At 38.2% G+C, this 19,525-nt stretch overlaps 1 long non-coding RNA gene across 1 annotated transcript in view; it reads left to right on the top strand.

Annotated features, from left to right (window-relative positions):
- The window catches only part of LOC132598214 (uncharacterized), a 63,320-nt gene extending 54,813 nt beyond the window's left edge, over positions 1-8,507 (top strand). The window contains exon 3 of the long non-coding RNA XR_009566109.1: positions 8,115-8,507. This is a non-coding gene — a long non-coding RNA (uncharacterized lncRNA). The remainder of the gene's footprint in view (positions 1-8,114) is intronic.
- The last annotated feature ends 11,018 nt before the right edge of the window (positions 8,508-19,525 follow it).

Here is a 19,525-nt window from a genome sequence, read left to right as displayed (position 1 = left end):
ATTAATTCCTGCTAGATTTACCATTACCTTTTTGCCTAATTTCTAGACAACAGCCTCTTAATTGGGATCTGGCCACAAGTACCCCTCCCCTTTGCAATCAATCCTCTCTCAACTCACCGAAGTTATCCACCTGTATTTAGTATAATAAACAAGCTGGACTTGGGAGGACTTGAGCAAAAAGCAACTTTGTTCTATCTTATAACTGGCCCTTTAAAACTGCTCTCTCCAATCTTTCTTCCCTACCCAGGGGTATTGAAAATTTCAGTCCAATCTAATATGAAAACTTCAACTTCTTATCCCAGTTAAAGTTCTCCCTTCCACTAGTGTGGGCCTCAACCAGACTTGCAAACATATGGTGAAGAGGCGGGGTTCACAGTCATTTCTTCTCTTTTTTCACCTCCTCTTGCACTAGCTGAGCCCAGGAGAGAAGAGGGATTAGAGAAAGAGGCATGGTCTTCAGTAGCTCTTGCAGTTGTAAGAACAGAGCCCTCTGTGAGTGGCAGATCTAACGGGTGTTTCTCTGGTGGGGTGATTTTGAGGATTCATTTAGAGACCCTTCTTCCCTGGGATATCCTACTATAGCATTTCCTAGACAATACCCACTTCAGGTAGGTTCTTAAAATTCCTCCCTTATCACCTGGATTCCAGCAGCCTCCCCCACCCCTGGCAGTGTCTCCGTTGTTGGAGTCGTCTAGAAGGGCCTTGTCGAGTCTATAGGATAACTCAAGTCCAGCTCTCTTCCACATATCCTCATGACACAGACTTCTATATTGTTTCTGTAGTGAAGCTTATTCCCTCTGGGACCCACTGGCTTTGCTCTGATGCCCCAGGTGCCACAGTCAGCCTTTTGCCAAAGACTTTTTTTCCAGTGGAATCACTCGGTCCCTTCTCTTAGCCTTCGCTTGCAAAGCCTGGAGGTGTGTGAAGATCTAAACGTGGTAGAGCCAGCTCTAGGCATCTCTTTGCAAGTCTTGCCTAGACAATCTTGTATCTCACTTAGGATGTCTATGAGTGGAGAGAGACATAAACCTACTGTTCTCAGCTTTGGAGCCTCAGCCAAAACCCTGAGAAAGGAAGAGCCCTATTTTAACATGCTGTTACATTCCTTTAGAAACATCAGATACCGTTTTGTTTTGTTTTAATTAACTGTTCTAAGCTTACAAGGCTTGATTTTAAAGTCCCAGAAAGACATTTTAGCAAGCTAAGTAATTCATCCCTGAAACCCCATTATTTTGCAAATGAGAAACTAAAGCACAGGAAAGTTGATTGATTTATGGACAATCACACAGATAGTCATGACTGACCAGGGCTTGAACCTAGATCTTCGGCCTCCAAATACTGTGCTCTTTCCACTACATTATCCTGTTTAACATGCTTCTCCTTAAAGAGGACCAGAGACATTTTCTCTTGAAATAAAGCTATCTATATGTGAAGGTCAAATGAAAATAATACATACTTTTAACAACTTTCAAAGTCTACAAACTGGATGCTGTGATTATGGAGGATTTTAATTTTTTTGGCTTACCTATATTTTCTAAATTTTCTATGATGATCATATATTTCTTTTACTATAAGGAAACAATACATACAAAATTATTCTTTTTAAGTATAGTTCTCTATTATAGGAAATAATTCTGTATAAATTAAAACAAAATTGCATCTATATACTTTACGGTAAGTCTATTTGAGTAGAATAATAAGACCTGAGTTAGGGAATTCTCTGGCAGTCCAGTAGTTGAGACTTGGTGCTCTCACTGCCATGGGCCTGGGTTCAATCCCGGGTTGGGGAATTAAGATCCCAAAAGCTGTGTGGTGCGGCCAAAAGAAAAAAAAATAAAAAAGACCTGAGTTACAGTCTTGGAGCTACTTAACTACATGACCTTGAGTTAGTCATGTGACCTCTTGGGGAATCATTTCCTCAAATGTAATGTATGGAGCCTGGACTATATAAAATCTAAGATATTTTTCAATTCTGAAAATAAAAATTATTTCTTAAAAGCCTTATGAGGAGCAATTATGAACATTTATATGAAAAGTCTCAAAACATAAATCTCCATGTAAATTTATGGTAATAAAGGACCATGGTTTCTCATCCTTCTCTAAAATGGGCCTTCGAAGCGAATGATGTCAACCTTGTTAGTTTATCCAAGCAAGGTACCCTGCCCCTGTATTTACCCTGAAGGGCTCCACTCGTCCTCAAGTCCCACCTCCTCCGTGAAGTCTCCCTGACTACTCTAGCCCTCCCTGCCACCCCTTCCAGTTCCTACAGACTCTGAGCCTGCACCACCCCGTCATTTGTTGCTCTTCTCTGTTGCACATTGTGATTCCTTGTGTGTTAGATTTTCTTCTCCGGCACGTTGCCTGCATTCAGCAGCTTCCTTTGTTGTTCCTGTTTCCCCCACTACTGCCCACAACAGGCTTGAGCACGCAGGGCCTCCTCCATGCACATTTGTTATTGAGAGATGTCCCTTAGGAGGAAAACTATCTGAAAGGTCCAATTAGGGACTCAAGCGATGTGGGGTCCCTGGCTGTCTTTGGAACAGGGCGCCATCCTCAGCCAGTCTTGGTCTAGAAGCAAATGAAATTGATCCCTTTTCCTCCAACTCCCTTTGGGTCTTTCCCCTCTCCGGCTCTGGGCAAGGCTGACTCTGGGTTACTTTCTGCTGCTGTCACTTCCTGGAACTGGACCCACGGTTTGGACCTCTTCTGGAAAAGGGATCATGAGTCTCTCCTTACACTGCTGGCTCCAGGTGACCTTCCTTGGGCCAGGCCGAGGGAGTAGAGTCGTCCAGAGCTCTGAACTATCTGGCGTATGTTTTGGGCCTCTTGGCTGAGAAGGCCAAAACACTCATGGTGAGCTCTGCTGATTTTTACTGTCTCGCAGGACCTGGGGGAAAGGAGGTGGGGCCCCCTCTCTGCTGTCTCTAATTGGCCGTCTCTTTTACGTTCCTCTTCCACCCTTCGTGCCTCCTCTTCTCCCCTTTCTCCTTTCCCTAACCACTGCCCTCTGGCTGTCTTTCTAACTTTCTGCCTCACTTTACTTGCCTCTGTTATCTCCTCTTCTTTCCCACTGGGCCGAGCTCTTGCCCTCTCTATCTGTCAGCCTACCTTCCTGTTTCTGGTTATTTCCACTGTCTTCTCTGCCCACAGAGCAAAGAGGGGGAGACAAAGTGGTCACCACTCGTGTGTGCCAGACTGGGAACTAGGTGAGTTCGATACATTTTTCTCATTCTGAGAGCTAGACTTGTCACTTTAAGATGGGGAAACAGAATGATTGCATCAGCTGCACGTCAGAACCTGGTCAAGGGTCCCAACAGGAGTTGTCTTACAGCCTGTTGTGCTGCACCGGCCGGGAGGCAGTGGAGGCGCTGGTACTGGGGTGAGATGTCACAGGAGTGGTGGAAGTCCTCCGAAGTAGGCCACATATGCTCTGCTGTACGGTTCTGAGCTCTCTGATAAGCCCTTCCGAGCACAGTGCCTCAAGTCACACATCCAGAGTGAAATGTGGGTGTTCTAATCGCTGAAGAGAATACTTCATGCTGCTCCTTCAGCACATAGCTGCCTCTCCCGCGCCAGGAACCGCAGGGAGCCTATTGCTTTCCATCCTGAACTGGTTCCAGAAGCGTTAGGTGATGCTCAGTACAATTTTCAGTTGTTATCATATGAGGCCCTTAGAGACGCTTCTCAGTTCTAGCAATTAGCCGCACCGGGGTCAACCAAGTGTTCTCAGCTCTAATTAACAGCTGTGTTGAATCTGGGACACATACGACTCCTTTGGGGATATGCTCTTCAAACAGAAACAAAACCGGAATATCAAGCTCTTTCCTCCTTATCAGAGGCTATGAAGTCTGAAAATTATTGCCGAGGGTATTCTTAATAAAAATTCCGGGAAGCTGAGTGGCTTCTGGGCTGAATTATGAATTTAAAGGTAAAAATATCATCTCGGCTGTACCATGAAATTATCCAGTGGGGTTCAGCAGGCTCCAGGGAGTGCGAGGGGGATTAGGTGCCTCCCAGATGCACGCCCAGAGCTCAGCTACACCCAGCAGGCTACATGATATCATTGCCACATGAATCAAAGGCTTGCTCTCTGGCTTCAGAAGGAAAAGGAAAAGGAACAGAATACTCTGTGTTGGGAGTCCTGCCCCAAGCGGGAACTATGCTGATGCCTGCTCAAGTTGTTCTCTGGGTTTGCTGGCTTCTTGCCCTGCCTGACAGCTGCAGGAGTTCTGTAAGAAATCTGAGGGAGAATTTCCTCTGCAGCCATGACTGAGACACCCAGGATCAAGAGCTTTGCAGACAGAAAAGACATTACCCTTCAAATATCCCGAGTCATCTATTAGGGTCAATAAGCAGCCGGCAAAAGAGGACAGCTGGCTGTCCAGCCCCGGATGGGGAAAACGAATTCCCCTGGGAACCAGCCAGTTGCATTTTTCTTTACTAACTGATGGCAAATGTACAGAGGCATTTAAAAATAAGTATATTTTAACACTAGAATGTTTCAAATGAATAGAAATATACAGAACAATGCTGATTAACAAATACTAACTTTGTGCCATACTTACTACTTCACATATTTTTCTAAATAATTTACATATATGTTCGAATCTTCCCCCACGTTCTCTGGCCTCACTCACCACTGGTGTCCGGAGGTTGACATGTATCTTCCTTTGTATCCACATCCAAGGGTTTGTATTCTTACTACACATGGATGTATCCATAAGCAATAATGTCCTTCTCTCTGTTTTTGAAATGTATGTAAATGGTATCATTCTGTACCTCTCCTTTTGAAACATTTAAAAATGTCTCTCAACATGTTTCAGAATCATCCACATCAGTACATATAAATCTAGTTCATTCATTTTAATTTCAGAGAGAGATTTTATTATATGACTGTTTCAAAATGTGTGTATCCATTCCCTTATTGACAGACTTTAAGTAATTTAAAAAAATTTTAATCACAAACATGTCTGCAGTGAATAAGCTTGTACATGTCTCTTGGGGAACGTATGGGAGATAGTTTTCTTTAGGGCAGTGGTTCTCAAAGTTTTGCTCTCATAATTCTTTTACACTGTTAAAATTATTAAGAAACCCAAATAGCTTTTGTTTGTGTAGATATATCTATTGATGTGTATGGTGTTTAAAGTTAAAACTGAGAAATTAAAAAATATTTATTTAACAACAAATCCATTGTGTTTAACATAAATAATGTGTTTTTAATGAAAAATAACTATATTTTACCAAAAAAGTTAGTGAGAAGGTCATTGTTTTGCATTTTGCAAATCTCTTTAATGCCTGGCTTGATGGAAATTATATCTCCTTCTGCATTCAGTCTGTTACAATATGTTGTCTTTGTTGAATTATATGAAGAAAAATAGGCCTCACATAGGTTGGAGAAGGGAAGAGTATTTTAATAACCTTTAAAGATAACTTTGGATATTCTTCATCAAAGATACTAAATCAAAAGTCAATAAATAATAGTTTCATAAAGGTTGCAGTGTGGAATCTGAAATAGTGTCAATGAACTTCTCATACTCTGTTACACATAAAACCCATTGATCTTTCTTGGTCATTTGGAAAACATTGCTTCACTGAATTATATGTCTTACAAACATCGACAGATTTCATACAGTATCAAAAAAGCACATTTATTTATATTACCACTGACTTCATCATAGAAGTTTCTGAAAGCTGGGAAACTCTCAAGGTCATAGTAGTGGATGTAAGTTTTCCAAAATTCTAACTTTTTCTTGAAAGCTCAAAATTTATCATTGGCAACAGATGCAGTCAGTTTCTTCCCTTGAAGTGACAGGCCCACTTTGTTCATTTATGAGAAAATGCCTGCCAAAATCCCAAGTCTGAATAACCATAGTTTGTCAGTCTTTCTTTCAAGTAGAAATGGTGTTCCATGAAAAAAGCAGCTAGTTCAGCTCATAGCTCAAAAAAAGAATTAAAAAAAAAAAAGCACAAGTGTTTTTCCGTGAGAGGGAACCAACTACCCTCATGTACAGAAACGTTTTATGCGTATTTTCCATTTCATTTCGCAGGATATTAATATTCAAAAGACATGTACTCCAGAGTTGAGCTTTATTTAAGAAAATTTATTAATTTTTACTGCTTCATCTGTAAAATTCATAAGTACAACTGGGTGATGTTGTTGGTGATGATGATGATGATGATGATGATGGTGGTGGTGATGATTTTATTTCAAGTGCCTGACAATAAAAAATACAACAACAACCAGAACAGTTTGGGACCACAGCCTTAATTTGTGCTAAATCACCAGCATTTTACCCACATTTGCTTTTGCATCATCCTTGCGAGCAACACCACATTGAAAAAGGCAAATGGTACCGAGTTTAGATCTAAGAGTGGAACCGCTGGGGTCTAGGATATACATGTATTCAATTCTGCTGGATAGCATTGAATTGTTCTTCAGAGAAATTGTGCTCTCTTAGATATCTACCAGCAGTGTATGAGAGTTCCTATTTCTCCACAACCTTGCCAACATGGAACTTGTCTTTTAACTGTGGTTTTGGTGTCTTGGTACAGAGGTTTTAAACTCTGTTTTGAAGCATGCCCAGAGCATTTGTTCTTAACAAGGCCTGCCCTCAAGAGAAACTGTTTTACCAGAGCCTAACTGACTGGGGTTTTACCAGAGACCCACTAACCTGAAGGATGGGAAATACCTAACTCCAGTCCCTGCTAACCTTCCTGTCTCACTTAAGGGGGAAAAAGTAAAATAAAACCGAGAAGCACTGGTGAAGGTCACAGCCCAGGGGACAAGGCTCACTAAAAATCTGGGACCTAATCATAGGCTATAGAATATTCCTATCTCCCTACCCTTGACCACCACATCAATAAGACCTTTGTATAATAACAGGAGAACACAGATGGAAGAATTGTGTGTCTCAGACGTTATTTAAGAAGAAGTCTCTAGAGAAACCTAAAGACAACAGGGCAGACAGAAACAGAGGAAATTTTAGCCTCTGACACCTACAGTTACAGCAAATGGTAACCCCCAGCCAGATAAATATAAAACTGCACCCCAAAGGTCTATTTACCTCAGTTCCTTTTATTTGTATATCATGTCTGGCTTTCAACAAAAAATTACAAGGCATACTAAAAGACAAAAAAACACAGTCTGAAGAGACAGAGCAATCATCAGAACCAGACTCAGAGACAGCAGAGGTGTTGGAATTATCAGACCAGGAGTTTGAAACAACTGTGATTAACATGCTATGATAGTTTTTTTCTTTGGTTCCAATTCTTTCACATTTTATTTGTTTCTTTCACAGGACCTCCAGGACGATGTTAAATAGAAGTGGTGATAATGGTCGTCCTTGTCTTTTTTTTCTGAATTAAAAAATGCTTCTAAACATTTCACTATTGACTATAACGTTTGCTTCAGGTTTTTGATAAATACTCTTTTTCAGGGTAGGAAGTCTCCTTCTATTTCTAGTTAGCTAAGTGTTTTGTGGTTTTTTAAAAAAATCATAAGTGGATGTTGAATTTTATTGAGTGCTTTTCCTGTATCCTCTGAGATGATCATGTGGTTTTCCTTCTTTAATTTATTAATGTGTTGAAATGAAATAATAGATTTTTTTTCTTATGGTAATTCATCATTGTATTTGTGTGATAAACCCAACTGGTCATAATCTTTTTAAAAACTACATTCCTGGGTTTGGATTGCTATTATTTTGTGTAGGAGTTTTTACATTTATGTTCATAACCAAGGTTGACCTATATTTTCCTTTCTTGTACAGTTATTGTCTGGTTTTGGTATCAAGGATACACTAGCCTCCTAAAATGAACTTTCCATTTTTCAGTTCATTTTCTGGAAATGAACTCTCCTGCAAAATAATATGAACCTCATGTATTCTTTGTGGTAGATTTAACTACTATTCCATTTCTTTCATAATTATAGAACTAGTAATATTTTCTATTCTTCTCAAGTTAAATTTAATAATTTATCTTAAAAATCCATGTCATTTGTTTTCAAATTTATTGGCACTAATTTGATTGGAGAATTTTATTATTGTAATTTTATCTTTATATCATTTCCAATATTGTTTATTTGTACCTTCTCTTTTTTTTTTTTTTTTTTTTTGCAGTACACGGGCCTCTCACTGTTGTGGCCTCTCCTGTTGTGGAGCACAGGCTCCTGACGCGCAGGCTCAGCGGCCATGGCTCACAGGCCCAGCCGCTCCGCGGCATGTGAGATCTTCCTGGGCCCGGGCACAAACCCGTGTCTCCTGCATCGGCAGGCGGACTCTCAACCACTGCGCCACCAGGGAAGCCCCTGTACTTTCTGTTTTTTCATTGATCAACCTTACCAGAAGTTTGTCTACCATATTTTATTAAATCTTAGATATTTTACTCCATTAGATATTTACTCCATTCATTTTCTAATATTAATTTTCATACTTCTTTTAAAAATATACCTATGAAGCAATAAATTTTCTTTTTGTGCTATTTGTACTACGAGTTTGATACGCAATGCTTTCATTGCCATTTATTTTCTATGTATTTCGTATTCATAATTATACTTTGAAGACTAAATTAATAAAAGTGTTTAAAAATTTCCAAACATTAAATATATTTTTATTTATTTCTAACTTTATCATATTGTACTCAGAAAACATGGTCTATATATAAATTCTTTAGTGTTTGTGAAGACTTCCTTTGTGGTCCTATGCATAGTTAATATTTATAAATGTTTTCTATATAACTTTGTAACTGATCTTAAAAAATTATGTATTCTATAATTGTTGGGTGTAGTGTCCTCTACATGCTCATTAGATTGAAGTTGTTAAGTCAGTTATAAAAATCATCTGTATCTTTAACTAAATTTGTGTTTGATCTTATTATTTCATGTGTGAGAAATGTTAAAAACCTCCCAGTGTTATAGATTTATCAGTTTTCTTCAGAATTTTGTCAAGCTCTGCTCTCTATATATTTTAAGGCTAAGATGTTAGGTCTGTATCATCCTCATGACCTAATAAATTCAACCATTCATTTACTGAGCACCTACTATGTGCTAGGCATTGTTAAAGACAGTGAAAAAACAGCATGGAACAAAACAGAGAATGATTCCTTTTATCATTGAGTAATGATACTCTTTATCACTAATAATTCTTTTGCTTTAACATTTACTCTGTATAATAATAATATTGGTGTGCCAGTTTTTAAAATATGCATAATTTCCTGGTATTTTATCATCCCTTTGTTTTCATCAGCATATGGCAGAACTTTGTTCTTTTTAAATCCAATTTGAGAATTGCTGACTTTTAATGGAGAGATAGAATCCCTCTTCTTTTGTTTTAATCACTAATATATTTGGTATTAATTTTAGCAAGTTATTTTATATTTTCTGTATACCCTGCTCTTTCTTTCTCTTTTTCTGTCATCTACTGTCTTGATTTTTTAAAGTCCTCTTCTTTCCTCTGTTGGTTGGGAAGTTATATAATTATATATCTACACTTTTAGAGACTTTTTTTTTTTGGTTATTGTTAATATTTAACATGTACAGTTGTCTTAGCAATGTTTAAAGTTAACCAAGAGTTCTATCCTCTTCCCAAACAATGCATAGGCCTTAGAGTCTTTAAATTTGGTCACTCCACCTCCCACTGACATGTTATTCTTGAGTGGTATTTTATTTGTACTTTGTTTCTAACCCCAATCAGTCTTTAATGTTACCAATGTTGTTTTCACAAATGAATATTTGTATAGATTTAATCCACATGTTTACCAATTTACCTCTCTCTTTTTTTTTTTTTTTTTGCATCTCATTTCTTCGCTTTTGTTTCAACATCTTTCTTCTGATACTTCAGGAAGAAGTAACTATCATAGGTCTTCCGGTGATAGCCTGTGAGTAATAAACTTTCTGTTAGTCTGAAAATGTCTTTATGTTAGCCTTATTTTAAAAGATACTTTAGTTAAGTGTATAACTTTAAGTTAAATAGTTATTTTCTTTTAGCTCTTTGAAGATATTAATCTAGTCTTTAAGATCCTATTGTTGATGATGAGAAGTCTGCTGTCAGTCTAATAGTTATTCTTCTGTGGTAATATGTCTTTTGCCTCTGGTTGCTTTTGAGACTTTCTCTTTATCTCTGGTATTCTGTAGATTCTTTCACCACCATTTGACTGTGTGTGGATTTTTTTTTTTCCTTGCTTGGTCCTTCAACGTGATAACTTACATCTTTCTTTAAGTATGGAAAAATTCGATCTGTTTGCTCTGAGCATTGTCTCTCCCCCTATTTCCTTCTCCAGGGACTCCTATTAGAGGCATCATAGTATCTTCTCATTGTATCTTCTCTCTCTTAGCTTCTGCCATGCATTTTCCATCTCTTTCATTTGTCTGTACTACATTCTGTGTGATTTATGAAAATCTATTTTCTAGGTAACAGATTCTTTCTCACCTATGTCTAATAAGCTGTTTAACATACCTTTTATGCTTTTTATTTCAGTGATAATAATTTTTACTTCTACAAGTTTTAAAAGAAAAATCTGCCAGATTTTCTTTTTTTTATTTTTAAAGATTTAATTTTATTTATTTTTGGCTGTGTTCAGTCTTCGTTGCTGTGCGCAGGCTTTCTCTAGTTGTGGCAAGTGGGGACTACTCTGCATTGTGGTGCGCGGGCTTCTCCTTGCAGTGGCTTCTCTTGTTGTGGAGCAGTAGTTGTGGTGCATGGGCTTAGTTGCTCCGCGGCATGTGGGATCTTCCCAGACCAGGGATCAAACCTGTGTCCCCTGCATTGGCAGGTGGATTCTTACCCATTGCGCCACTGGGGAAGTCACGGGAAGTCCCCTGCCAGATTTTCTTCATTGTGGTTTCTTTCCTTTCTTGTATATCTTTAACTATTTGTTTAATTCAGATTTCACCAGTGTGTGTGTGTGTGTGTGCGTGTGCGTGTGTGTGTGTGTAGTTTTATGCAACCTTATCATATGTATAGCTTTGTGTAACAACCACCACAGTGAAGATACAGAATTGTTCATCACCCTGAGGTTCATGCTGCTCTTTAGAGCCATACCTACTTCCCTCACTCATCCACCCTGTTCTGAACCCCTGGCAACCACAAATCTGTTCTCTATAATTTCTATAATTTTGTTATTTCAAGATGCTATATACATGGATTAATACAGTATATAACCTTTGAGATTAGCTTGTTTCATTCAGCATAATTCCCTCATGATCCAGCCAAGTTGTATGTGTGTTAATAGTTTACTCCTTTTTATTGCTCAGTAATATTCTATGGTATATACCATTGTTGTTTAACCATTCACTAGTTGAAGGATATCTGGGTTATTTCCAGTTTTAGGCTAATATGAATAAAGCTGTTATGAATATTTCTGTACAGGTTTTGTGCGAACATAGGTTTTTATTTCTCTGGAATAAATGCCCAAGGGTTCAATTGATGGGTCATATGTTAGCTGCATGTTTAGTTTAAAAAGAAATAGCCAAACTGTATTCCAGAGTGGCTATATCATTTAATATTCCTAGCACTGTATGAGTGATCCAGTTTCTTCACATCCTCCCCAGCATTCTAATAGGTGCCTAGTGATATCTCATTGTTGTTAGGCTTTGCATTTCCCTAGTGGCTAATGATGTTTAGCACTTTCTTGGTGCACGTGTCATCTGCATATCTTCTTTGGTGAAATGTCTGTTCATGTCTTTTGCCTATTTTCTAACTGGATTTTTTAAAATTAATTTTTATTGGAGTAGAGTTGCTTTACAATGTTGTGTTAGTTTCTGCTAATTGGATTTTTTTTTAACTGCTCAGTTTTGAGAGTTCCTATATATTCTAGATACAAGTCCTTCATTGGCTATGTGGTTTGCAAATATTTTCTGTAGCTTATCTTTTCATTCTCTTTATGGAGTCTATTGCAGAGCAGAAGTCCTACGTTTTGATGAGGTCCAATTTGTCCATTTTTCCTTTTAAGAATTATGTTTTTTGGTGTCAATTCCTTAATCATTTTAAACTTAAATATCTAGTCTCTTTCTGATTTGCTTTTATACCTGGTTGTTAGCACACAAATTCTACCCATTGTTGTGTGTATGAGCTCCACCTCATGCTGGTTCATTTCTTCATCTCTTTTGAATATTATGGGCTCATTCTGGGGGGGGGGAGGGATATAGAATGTTCATTTTTCCTCATCTTAGTGCCTCGACCTATGGGAGTCACTCTTATTTTGATGTTTTACATTTTCTCTTGCCAGGGTTTGAGAAATTTTGTGAGTCCTGGACCAGTTTGGGGATTTCTGTACCTTAGGGGTAGTAAATATATGGATCTCATATTTTCATTTGGGTAGTCTAGAGTTTTATTCCCCCATTGGAGATTTAGTCCATCCAGTATTAGGTACAGAGCTTCTTTGCAACTTCTGTGGGCCATTTGGATAACGTTTTTCCTGTTCCATTGTCATGGATTTAACAGACCATCTTGGCAAAGTCCCAGTTCCAGCACTCTGCCTTTTTAAAGTTGAGAGTCATGCATTTTTTCCCTGTATGGACGATCAATCCCAGTTTCCAGTCCTAAACCTTACACCCGGTTCCAGTATCCCACTTTTCCAGGTTACTACAGGGTAACTGGAGTTTATTGCTCTGATTTTTTAATTCACTTTTTGTTCTTGACCTCTGTGGTTTCCCTTTCTTTTTGTTCTTTCTTCCTTTCTTTCTATCTTGACTATGTAATTAGTTTTATATCATTTTATACAGCATTTTAATATACTTGTAGTAAGAGTTGGTCCACACTAGCTTAATATCCCATGTTGTCAGGACCAAGACCTTCCACATAACAATTTCAGTGTTGTATCTGTTAATCCCATACCCCTAATTTGTCCCTCCTCTCTTCCCTCTCCCCCTCAGTAACAATAAGTTTGTTTTCTGTATTTGTGAGTCTGTTTCTGTTTTGTATATACATTCATTTAAAAGTATTTTTTAGATTCCACATATAAGTGATATATATAGTATTTGTCTTTCTCTATCAGACTTATTTCACTAAGCATAATATTCTCTAGGTCTATCCACATTGCTGCAAATGGCAATTTTTTAAAAAAAGGAATTTCAATCTTGCAGAAAATTACACACAATTTGAGAGGTAGAGAATGAAAAATTAAGAATGTGAAAAAAATCCAAAGAAGAGATCAAATAAACACTGATATTAAAGTGACAAAATTTTGACAGGGAAACCTATTAATATTTCCCCACCCGCTAAGGTATAGTTTTGGGTGGAAATCATCGATTTTCAAAAACTTTTCTGATTGTTTCTTTCTCTGATCCCACTTCTACCCCCCCTTCCCTTTACTAGATTCATGTTTGATATTCCAGTGTATGCTGAATATAGAGAGTTCTAGACCATGTCCTGGGCTTTGTTTTCTGAATATTCCTCTTCATATCCTTTCATCCCCAGCCCTGAGTTGTAATTTTGGGTCTCATTCTACCTTGGCAACTGGTTTCTGATTACCCAGCTACTTCCCCTGCCTATCATATGACTGTGCTTTCCAGGCTTATCTTGACAATTGTAGTGCTAATTTCACACTCTTAGTCCCCAAATTGCTTGCTATTCTTGGTCCCCCAAAACGCCATGCCAAAAAGTTTGGTATGGTGGGAGAGGGGCAAATTTGGAATTTGTGATTAACAGATACAGACTATTATATATAAAATAGATAAACAACAAGGACCTACTGTATAGCACAGGAAACTATATTTAATATCGTGTAAAAGCCTATATTGGAAAAAAAATGTTGGTATAAAGTTAGTCTGTTTTGATAGATGGAAAGAAAAGGAGGTTCCATGTAAGGGAATATGAGGGAATTCCCACAACTACAGTGGAAGCAAGAAGGCCTTATGTTGTAAAGTAAAACCATTTCTTAATTCTCATATTTCATTTTTTTTTCAGGTCCACACACTTTTTTCTTTTTTTTCTTTGGCTCACGGGCCCAGCTGCTCCGCGGCACGTGGAATCTTCCCGAACCGGGGCACGAACCCGCGTCCCCTGCATCGGCAGGCGGACTCTCAACCACTGCGCCACCAGGGAAGCCCCACACACACATTTTTACTTCTCCATTTTGTGTAAGCAGTGGTGCTTCTGATTACAATCCTCCAAGGGATTCCTATTACACTTAGAACAAAATTTCAATTTCTTATAGTGGCCTACTATAAGGACGAACATGATTGGTTCTTGCCAACTCTCCAGTCTCAGCTCTGTATGTTCCTTTCAATATGTAGATTCAGATATTCTTTTACTTCTAGACATTTTTCTCAGATTATAATTTTAAATATTAAAAAAAAATTTTTTTATGCTTTGTGGACTCTCTATTGCCCACTTGTTGTATCTTCTATGCTTATCTTATGTATTTACCACTCTGAATCAACTTTAAATAAATGGCTGTCAATTCAACTCAAGCATGTACTTATTGCCTAGTATGCTAGTATGTACCTCAATCAGGAATACAAAAACCAAAATCAAGAAACGATCAAACATGTTGCGTTTTGCTTTTTATGAGCTGATTATATATGGAGGCGACTCACAGGGAGAAAATAGCTTGATAAGAAGCAAGAATGTCAATATACGATTAACTGCTAAAATAAGAGTAAAGATACTAGATGATATAGGATTGAATTGTGTAGCCAATAATGAAAAGGCAGCTACTTGTAAAACCCAGCCTTAATAGGCTCTGAGGCAGAAATCTGTCTTTTCCATTCATTTATCAATGCTCACATTGATCTTTATTTTGACACTTATTGACATTATATTTATACTTCACATTTTCTCATCTTTATACTACTCTACAAGTTTTCCCCGAAAGATGTTTGATGCTTATTCCATGTTTCCTCATAATTGTGTAGAAACTTCTATTATTACACTAACTCCATGGGTTGTCAGTGGCCCAGAGCAGGGGCTCCAAAGTCAGGTAGAGCTTGGGTAGAATCTCAGCTCTGTCACATTAATTTTGTGACCTCAACCAAATTACCTAACCTATGACTTTATTTTCTTCATCTGTCAAATGGGGTTAAGAATAGATTGTTATAAATGCTAAATTGGATAATGCAAGTCAAGTGCTTAGTACAGCATCTGTCACATAGTAAATGTCAACTCATCTTTACAGGCACTTCTCTGTCTCCCCTACTGGACTATGGTCTCCAGGAAGACAAGGATCTAGGCTAAATCTGTTGAGCAAATTTGTAGCTCTGTGTAATAGTCCTTTTTCTTGACGGAAGGTCATATGCCATGTTGGTTCACTATCTTGAAGACTCTTTCATTAAAGAGAGCAGATCCCCAGATAGCCTATCTTGTGCTCAGGTGGTAGGGCATGCTTAGGGGTAAATAATCTAGTTATTGATATTTTTACCTATCCCTATCTATGGTCTGGGAAACTCTATTGATCTGGGTTTTTCCAAAATTCTGGTGTCCATTAATTTTTCTGGTCACCTTCCCTATTGAAGCGGTGCCTGCACTTTTTCTGGGATGGCTAATCTTTATTTATTTATTTATTTATTTATTATTTTTTGGCTGTGCTGCGCGGCATGTGGCATCTTAGTTTCCCAACCAGGGATGGAACTCGCGCCGCCTGCAGTGGAAGCGTGGAGTCTTAACCACCGGACGGCCAGGGAAGTCCCATTTTTCTTTTAAATTCTCCTTCAAATCCTTCTTCCAGAGCACCCTGTATGCAGCTTAAGTTATTTTGCATTTGGCAACTCTGAGAAGTTAAAAAATGCAATTACAGAGCACATTCTCCTCTTTCCTCTAGTTACTCCAATGTTACATTTCCCATGAAGTTTATTAAGAGTTTAAAGGGGGAAAAACAACCTAGCCATCTTTCTTGACTTATTGCAGTAATTTAAATAGTCCCTTTAAAAGCAATGTGTGGATATATTTATATAAATATAGGTATAGTTATGGATAAACTGGAGATATACGTGGTTATATATATGGATGAAAAAGTCTGGAAGAATATATCTCAAAAAGTTAACAGTGATAATCATTGGGTGGTGATATTATCAGTGCTTATTTTTCCTTTATGCTTTTCAACATAAATCCTTATTGGGCTGGTTTATATTCTGCTCTCACTTTAGCTGTAACAATTCTCTCAGAGACTGCTAACTGTCTTCAAAATCCTTTTTCTCATTCTTCTTTAGTAATAGAATTTTTACCTGAGTACAAGGGTGCCCAGAATAAAGACTACATTTTACAGCCTCCCTTGAAACTAGATGTAGCCATGTGTCTAAATGAGACTAAATGAGATGTGATTAGGAATGTCACATGTGACTTGGTGAAAGGGTTCTTGAATGGAAGATGCATATTCTTCTTCCTTTCTTTTTCCTTCTTACTGACAGAGAAGCAGGTATAATGGCTAGAAGTTGAGTAGCATACCCTAGGGATAGCAAACTAGAAAGTTGGAAGAGACCTGGATCCATGACAATTTTGTGGACCTTGTCATACCAGCTCAAGGCTTCTCATCTCTGGATGTTTTACATGAGAGCAACATGTATGTTTAAGCCATTGTTAATTTGGATTTTATGGTACAGTTAAATCCTGACATGGAATTAGTGTGTAATTCATATTTTCCTTTGCCTCAAAGGTGAAGAATTTATGTGCTCTTCCCTGGACATATTTTCTGTAAGTAAACTGTTGGGCTTGGATTCTTATGCAGTTTTAAGATCGTTCAATCTCGTAAAGCTCTGGTTCATTGGAAACATTAGTACATGTTTACCAGGACACATGTATAAGAGTGTTCATGGCGGGATCCACTGATAATAGCAAAAATTTAGAAACCACTGATGAAAATTATTTAAAAAATTTGTGGCACAGTCCTGTCACTGAATATTATACAACAGTGAAAAATGAGTTAACTATAACATTATTGATAAATATAGGGAACATAGTGTGGAGCCAAAGGAACAAGTCCCAGAAGACAACATGTAATACGACAAGTTCAAACATAGATAAACTAGCATATTGTTTAGGCCACACATGTGTGTAATAAAATGTAAAGAAAAGCAAGGGTATGATAAAAGCAAAATTTAAGAGAATGATTACTACTGAGAGGAAGGTTGGGGAATGGGATAGAGGAGGAACACATGGGTCAACATAAGTCATGGAGGCCTTTTAGCTCTTGGGTTGAGAGGTGGGTCCATGAGTCCTTTATTATATAATACATACAGTATAAATCAATTAAATGAGGTTTATGAAAGGACCAAAGGACTAATGATAATCCTGGATTTGTGACACACTATTAACATGAATCAGGACTCTGATAATCCAATTTTGTGTTTCTGAAGTTCATAAAATAATCATACCACTTGTGAAGCTGCCTATTAGGCAGGCCTGGCTTAATTTGTATAAACCAGGCAACAAGGATAGATGTGTTTCTATTTGTGTATCCAACTGTTTCCCTATCCAGGTTTTTAAAAATAAACTTTCAATTTTAGAATAGTTTTAGATTTACAGAAAAGTTGCGAAGATAGTACAGAGTTACTGTAAACCCTCCACTGACCACCGACCCTGTTTTCCCTGCTGTTAACATCTTACATTAATGGTGCATTTGTTCCAATTAATGAACCAATGACGATACATTATTATTTTTTATTAATTTTTAAAAATTAATTAATTAATTTATGGCTGCATCTGGTCTTCGTTGCTGCGCGCGGGCTTTCTCTAGTTGCAGCGAGCCAGCGGGGGCTACTCTTCGTTGCGGTGCATGGGCTTCTCATTACGGTGGCTTCTCTCGTTGCGGAGCACAGGCTCTAGGCATGCGGGCTAAAGTTGTGGCTCACGGGCTCTAGGGCTCAGGCTCAGTAGTTGTGGCGCACGGGCTTATTTGCTCCGCTGCATGTGGGATCTTCCCGGACCAGGGCTCAAACCCGTGTCCCCTGCATTGGCAGGCGGATTCTTAACCACTGCGCCACCAAGGAAGTCCCTTTTTTATTAATTTTTATTGGAGTATAGTTGCTTTACAAGGTTTTGTTAGTTTCTTGCTGTACGTCAAAATGAATCAGTCATACGTATACATATATCCACTCTTTTTTTAGATTTCCTTCCCTGTTATTATTATTAACCCTAACCAGACTTTAAGCTTCCTGAGAGCAGGGCTTATGCATTTTAGCATTCCCCAGCATCTTGCCTCCAGTCAGTGTTCCACGTGTGTTGTATTGGTGAGGAAATTAAATGTACTAAATGACTAAATTGTCTGCAAAAAGAAGCTCCATATTTCATGATCAAATATAATTTGCTTTAAGCAGCTAAAGCTGCTTTGAGATATAACCCTGAGCTAACTTGGGTTTAATGTTCTTAAAAGTCATTGTTTTTGAATTATTTACAAGCGTCCTCATTAGAATAAGCACAGGGAGCCAAGTGCTGAATTGGGTATTTTTTTTCTTCCCTGTTTCTTTTCTAAATCAGGTCATGGAAAATGGATGCTATTTCTTTAAATAATATAACCAAGCTGATCCCTGGATTACAATTAGGTTACGTAACTTGCTTATGAGCTGCTTTTCATTAAGACTTGCAGTGGGCAATGGGGCTTTACATTTCAGAGCAAAGCTGGGAGAACAATCCTGCTAAAAAGCCAGAATACATGCGGTGTCAGAGGCAGGAACTGCAATAACTTCGGCACGGGATTGAGTTCCGTGTAGGCGGCTCCTTTTCTCTTTAAATCCTTAAAACATCCTTTGTCCTACCAGACTCCGTGGTTCCAAACACATCCACAACAGAGTTGCCGAGGACCCACAGTAAGAGAGAAGATCAAGGTTGCTGGTCCCCAGCAGGCTGAGAAATGTAGCCCTCCAGGGAGGACATTATCAAGTTTCCGCAGAACCATGGCTCAGTTTCATTTCTTGCAGAACGCAAATTACTAGGAAACATTTAAAAAATGTGTCCAAGGGAGGTCAAAAATCCTAGTACCAGCCTCTAACCATATCTTTGCAAATAAGCATTTACAGTAAGTAAAGTAGAAGGTGTCAGATCAAGGAGAAAGCAAGAAACTTGGTGTCAAAGAAATCAAGTTGGAAGAGATTCCAGATGGGGGTTCATCAAAACATACAAACATCTGTTCTAAAACTGGAGATAAAGCCAACTTTCCCCAAAAGGAAGTTGTTCATTGCTGTTAAACAAGATTCTACAGGATGGGACCATTTTTGAGACTAACATCAAAACCAGTCACAGAAGATGAGAAATGTTGGAAATTGAAGTAAGCAAAGTTATCAGAGAATGGGACAAAGCACCCTTGGCAATAAATGAGCAGGGAAAAGTGCTGCTCTCCAGGGTGAACCAGAACAGCTCATGAAAAGAAAGGATAGCATAATGCCAAAATTCTACTAACTGCAAAATTCTCTTTTGAAATGGAATTACTGCATAGTGATTAAAATAGCAATCAGGAACAATTAAATGAACTTGGAGCCCTTCATGCCCTTGAAGAAACACCTGTCATATACTCTATGGGAAGAGTTAAAATGATAATTCTTTAAGCAGCTAAATTAAAGCTTGTTTCTTAACTTTTGATAAGTGTGATCTCTTACAAAATTCCC

This window comes from Globicephala melas, chromosome 12 (assembly GCF_963455315.2).
Source record: "Globicephala melas chromosome 12, mGloMel1.2, whole genome shotgun sequence".
Classification (NCBI taxonomy): Eukaryota; Metazoa; Chordata; class Mammalia; order Artiodactyla; family Delphinidae; genus Globicephala; species Globicephala melas.
The sequence above is the reverse complement of the archived record's forward strand: the minus strand, read 5'-3'. Positions and strand labels throughout refer to the sequence as shown.